This window comes from Myodes glareolus, chromosome 2, assembly GCF_982192425.1.
Source record: "Myodes glareolus chromosome 2, mMyoGla1.1, whole genome shotgun sequence".
Taxonomy (NCBI): Eukaryota; Metazoa; Chordata; class Mammalia; order Rodentia; family Cricetidae; genus Myodes; species Myodes glareolus.
In genome coordinates this window covers 61,171,401-61,178,037 of record NC_142027.1, presented here as the reverse complement: position 1 = coordinate 61,178,037, position 6,637 = coordinate 61,171,401, and positions in this window count along the sequence as shown.

Genomic DNA, 6,637 nt, shown 5'->3' with positions numbered 1-6,637 from the left:
TACATTTTTCTGGTGTTGTATTGCAAAATCCACAACTTGGGTTCACAGGTCAGAGGGGAATAAGGTTAGTGATAATTTCTAAATACTTATATGATAGTCACTAAAGTGTTAGGCCCAATAACACAGTTGAGCAAACGAAAGTAATTATTGCTGTCAACCTACATTGTTACATTCTAGTAACATCCATGATATTATATCAGCTAGGCAGTCAGCAGAATCTTTATGATATACGTATCTTCCACAGAATACCTAAAGTCATAGAAGAGAACAATGAAGATTCATGTACTTACCACTCATCATCAACAACTCTCACACCTGACAGGTTTCATTTTGTCTCTCATTCTTTTACCATAGTTAAGAATCTGAATCCACCTGGTGAGTGGGTGGCTGCCCACTGAACTTTTCAGGTTCTTTTTGCATGAGACAAAGACTTGATTCAAGATATATAGTAAGGCAATAAAAAAAAGACAATCAACTAAAGGGGAAGCACTCCAAGCACTCCAGAGAGTGGGAGTGGGCTACTGAGCTGGAAAAGGCCTATAATCAAAAGCCCTGGGTCATGATGCTCACGTTTCTCAGGTGATTTGCAGGGCACCTATTTGCTCTCTTCCTTGTGGTGTGCCATTGTATTTGTGCATGTGTGTGTGTGTGTGTGTGTGTGAGAGAGAGAGAGAGAGACAGAGAGAGGTGGGTGTGTTTATGTGTATCAGAGATGCTTTTCTTGTATCTGGTTTGTTCCATATAGAGTTTCCATTCTTCTACTGTCATTGAAATTCATTTCATACATTAATGTTAGTCTCTCTCTCTCTCTACAGTCACTATTCTCCTGAATTCCATTGCTGGAATAAATTTAAGTAAATTTTATGCATTTTAACATTTCATTCATATCTACTGTATTATGCATATGAAATAAAACACTTGATCACATAGCTAATTATTGAATATCAGAAAAATAAAATAATTACATAATATTGCCAACATTACAAACAGTATACAATTTCTCTGAATAATTAATACCTAAGTTTCAGTTGATTCTTAACAGAAAAAAATTAATGAAAAAATTAGAATTTCTGTCAGTGGTAATAAAAGTTATAAATTACTTCTGTCATAGGTATTAATTAATCTAAAATATGTACTCTTTTGTATTATTGACTGAAAGTTAAGTACACATGCACACACACACACACACACACACACATATATATATATATATATTAACATACCACAAGCAAGCAAACAAACATACATAAGCATGGAAATTAATTTGTGTTGAGAAAACTACTCTTATGGATGAATCCTGCCCCTGAATGTGACTAAGACATTTTTGTGAATAGAGTTTAAAAATATGTTTTCATGAAAAAATATATTATTACAATATTAGAGAAATTTCACTTATTGATTCCCTTCATATGTCTGTTTCCTTTACAGTGAAAACTTATTTAACATATTTTAAACTTTTGAGTTTACGATATAATTAAATTTCTCCTTTCTCTTCACTCCTTTCAAACTCTTCCACATATCCATTATTTCCTTCCTTTCAAATTCATAGCCTCTTTTACATTTATTTTTATTGCATGCAAATATGCATATGTATATATATACATATCCTAGTACAAACACACGCACACACACACACATACATACACACACACACACACACATTCTTAAAGACCCCTCACACTATATAATGTTACTTGTATGTATGCAAGTTGTCAGGATGACCATTTGTTATTGTATAATCAATTGTTTTACTCTTAATTAGAAAAGACATTTTATCCATTCTCTTCATTTCTCAATTATGTGTAGTTCTTTCTGTAGGGGTTTAAAGATGGTGATTATAACTTCTGTGCCGTGCACTGTATATTGTCTAGTTTATTCAAGTGGAAATGCTAGTACTCAATAAGAATTACATTGCATAAAATCTAGATTCTCTGCAGCCTTTTGTGTCTTGGACAACTCATTTATGTGGTGCTTATGGAAGCTAGGAAAGAGGTTTAGATTAACTGTGACTAAAGGTACAACAGGGAAGTAGCCACAATGGCAGTGCTGGGAACTGAACCTAGGTCCTCTGGAAGAATATCTCTGGCTCTTAACCACTGTATCATCTCTATAACTCTGTCTTTGACTTAGTTATACCAACTTTTACTTCAATCATTAAAAGAAAAAAATACAAGTACAAAAAGCTAAATAGTTTTTAAAGTCAAAATAAAACATTTCAAATGATATATACTTTTCTTCATCTCTCTGATATGAAGAAAATATATATATTTTCAAAAAAAAACCTCTTATATAAAGGAATAGAATTTTTAGTGGCAGAGCTTAGTGTTCTTGATGCCAGTTGTTTCCGAAGCTTCATATAATATTCTATTTTCCTAGTACTTAGAAATAATAATGATCAATGAATATAGAGTCACATTCTGGGGCAACATTTATGAATAGAAGAAAGATAACATAACACACTACTCATGCTGTGATTCTTTTCCATACATATGAATGCAGAACAGGAAAGTGTCGTTGAAAACACAAGGATTTTTTTTTACAACATTCATAGGAGCTGGAATTTAGATACTGCAAAGAGAGACAGTCCTTCAGTCCTTGATAAATCAGAAAGATTGGCTTCAAACTACAAAAAGTGCAGTCAGAAATTGAAGTAAAAGAAGAATGACTGGCTGTAGTAGTTTCAATGTCAATAGCCTCCATAGAGGCTATTATTCAAATATTAGAGTATTTGGTCCCCAGTTAAGGGAAACATTTTGTTGTGATTATGAATAAGAAATATTACTTTGTTGGAGGTGTTGAGTCACGGAGGGAAGCCTTTTAGGTTTTTAAAGAAGATACCTATTCTCAATTAGCATTCTCTGCCTTATGACTTAAAAATAAAAAATATAAGATGTTGAACCCTGTTCCAGACTATACCTTCTGCTGACTGCCATACTCTGTACATAATAAGCACAGACTCTAAACTTTTGAATCTATAAGCCTCAAGTAAACTTTTATATCAGTTGCCTGTACATGGAGTCTTATGACAGTAGAAGAAAGACAAAAAAATAAACTGATCTTTAGAGGATTAGAAACTGTCAGGGAGCTAGAATAGTGGGGGAAGTATGGAGGAGGAGAGATGAGCCAAGATACCAGTGTAGTTTGGGGGACATAGAAACAAGTACTTGGGAATAAGGCATGAAGGATCTTGGATGTAATCATGGGCTTTGATATTCAATCACAGGTATATGTCAATAGAAAGGTAGATGTCCCTTTTTCCAGAGGAAAGGAAAATGACTCCGTCTGGAGGACCGGAATCATGTCACAAGTTTTCAAATAATTCTGGCTTTTATCTAACTACTATAGTCCTTCTAGAGTTCCTGCTCCAACTGAGTATGACTATCATTTCAAGATACCTAACAGTACCAGGGAATGGAATATTTCTATGACCGACCTGGCTTCACTGAGTTTGTTTGAGACAGGTAGAAGACTATGACTTTGGATCAGTAAATCCAAAGTTGAATGATGTAATCAGGGCTTACTTGTGTATCTTAGTTGGAGTTTGGACATTAGTAATGCTAAGAACAATGATGACTTTGAGGGCCCAGATTAAGAGATTTGAGAGGAAAATATTGCTAGCAAGAAAAAATAGTTCTTGTTATATTTTTGGCAATGAATTAGGTGTCTTTTACCCTTGTCCTAAGAATCTGCCTGAAGATAAATTGCGAAATTTTGGAATAATTTCATTGGATTTTCAGAAGATATGTCAGAAAGCTTAATATTGACTGTGCCATGTAAAAAAGAGATTGTCTCGAGTAGATAAAAGCTGCCATATCAGTTCTAGATTCAGCCTCTGGAACAGCAAACTCTATTAAATGCTTTATTCGGTATGGTGTGTCTTTTGATTAGTAGAAAAGTGATTCGGCATGGTGTGTCTTTTGATTAGTAGAAAAGTGATTCAGTATGGTGTGTCTTTTGATTAGTAGAAAAGTGATCAAGACAACTGAGGAATATTGCTACCATTAATAGAATTATATTATAACATATGTAAAAAAACAAAAACAGATCTATATCTCCCTGGCTACTCCAAAGGGGCAGCTTCTCCCAGCTAAACCCTGCTACGCCACCCCAGCTTTCTGCCTGGAACCTCTACCCTTCCCCTCTCCCTTTTTGGGGACTTAAATTCCTCCATCTCAGCCGGGGTGGGCGTTATGGGCCAGGACAGGCAATGAGTGCAAAGGGAAGGGAGTCCCTTTGTTCTGATAGCTGGCCTGCAGCAAGCTAAGACTGCAGGCAGGGAGACTTCTGACCAGCGAGGGCCTCTGATCCTGTACCAGAACATACAATGGAGGGATAAGTGTGCTGTTCCTGACTGCCACACAAGTTCGGTTAGGGAACACACAATATTCCCACCATCCTTATCTCCCTGGCTACTCCAAAGGGCCAGCATCCCCCAGCTAATCCCTCTCTCCTGCTACGCCATCCCAGCTTTCTGCCTGGAACCCCTACACTCCCCTTTCCCTTTTTTGGGGCTTAAATTCCTCCATGTTAGCCTGGGTGGGCGCTGCGGGCCGGAACAGGCGGTGAGCGCAAAGGGAAGTGAGTCCCTTTGTTCTAATAGCCAGCCTGCAGCAAGCTAAGGATGCAGGCAAAGTGATTCCTGGATAGCAAGGGGCACTAATCCAGTAGAAGAAGACCCAGTGGAGGGAAAAGCCATTGGAGAGCATCTGAAGGAAGAGATGGGCAGGCACCAAGGCAAGAATTCCTCCAATAATCTGAAAAACAACATGAAAACACCAGATCCCAGCGATCTTACGACAGAAGGACTTGAGCACCCTATTCCGGAAGAAGTGGAAAACAGTGTCATTATGAAAGCAATAGAGTCTCTTAAACAGGGTATGAATAACTCACTTAAAGAAATAGAAAAGAAATATAACAAAAAGTTGGAAGAAATGAGTAAAGAAATGGAAGACAAATATAACAAAATGTTTGAAGAAATGAGTAAATTTGTAAATGATACCCTGGGAAACCAAGAAAAAACAATCAAACAGGTAATGGAATCAGTTCAAGAATTGAAAACTGAAATGGAGGCAGTGAAGAAAACACAAACCGAGGGCCCGCTGGATATGGAAAATCTAGGTAAACAAACAGAGACTTCAGGAACAAGCATAACCAATAGAATACAAGAGATAGAAGAACGAATCTCAGAGTATGAAGACACCATAGAGAAAATAAACGCCCTGACCAAAGAAAACAGCAAATCCAACAAATTCTCATCACAAAACATTCAGGAAATATGGGACATAATAAAAGAACCAAATCTAAGAATAATAGGAGAAGAAAAAGGAGAAGAATTGCAGATCAAAAGTCCAGAAAATATATTCAACAAAATTATAGAAGAAAACTTTCCCATCCAAAAGAGTGATATTCCTATGAAGGTGCAAGAAGCATACAGAACACCGAATAGACTTGGTCAGAAAAAAAACATCCCCTTGCCATATAATAATCAAAACACAAAGCATTCACATTAAAGAAAGGATATTAAGAGCTGCAAAGGAAAAAGGTCAAGTAACCTATAAAGGTAAACCTATCAGACTTACACCAGACTTCTCTATGGAAACCATGAAAGCCAGAAGGTCCTGGATAGGGGCACTGCAGAAACTAAGGGACCATGGATGCAAGCCCAGACTACTATACCCAGCCAAGCTTTCATTCACTCTCAAGGGAGAAACAAAATATTCCAGGATAAAAACAAATTTAAACAATGCGTAACTACTAATCCAGCCTTACAGAGAATATTAGAAGGAAAATTACATCCCAAGGAATCCAACATTGCCAACACTGCCTACAATAACTCAGACATCTAGCGACCCTTCTCTAGCACAACCCAAAGAAGGAAAACACATACACTCTACTACCCAAAAAAAAAACAAAAATGACCGGAGTCAACAACCACTGGTCATTAATATCTCTTAATATCAAGGACTCAATTCACCTATAAAGAGGCACAGACTTAGAGATTGGATACGAAAACAGGATCCAACATTCTGCTGTTTACAAGAAACACACCTCAACCACAAAGACAGACACCTACTCCGAGTAAAGGGTTGGGAAAAGGTTATCCAAGCAAATGGACCTAAGAAACAAGCGGGTATGGCCATTCTAATATCTAACAAAATCGACTTCAAACTAAAATCAATCAGAAGAGATGGAGATGGACATTTCATACTCATAACAGGAACAACTCATCAGGAAGAAGTCTCAATCCTGAATATCTATGCCCCTAATATAAAGGCACCCACATATGTAAAAGAAACTCTTCTAGAACTCAAGGCAGTCATCAAACCACACAGGCTAATAGTAGGAGACTTCAACACTCCTCTCTCACCAATGGACAGGTCAATCAGACAGAAACCTAACAGAGAATTAAGAGATTTATTGGAGGTATTGAATCAAACGAACTTAACAGACATATATAAAACACTCCACCCAAATAGGAAAGAATATACCTTCTTCTCTGCAGTTCATGGAACCTTCTCGAAGACTGACCACATACTCGGTAACAAAGCAAACTTAAACAGATACAAAAAAATATTAGTTACCACCTGTGTCTTGTAAGATTACCATGGATTAAAATTAGAATTCAACAACCATGCTA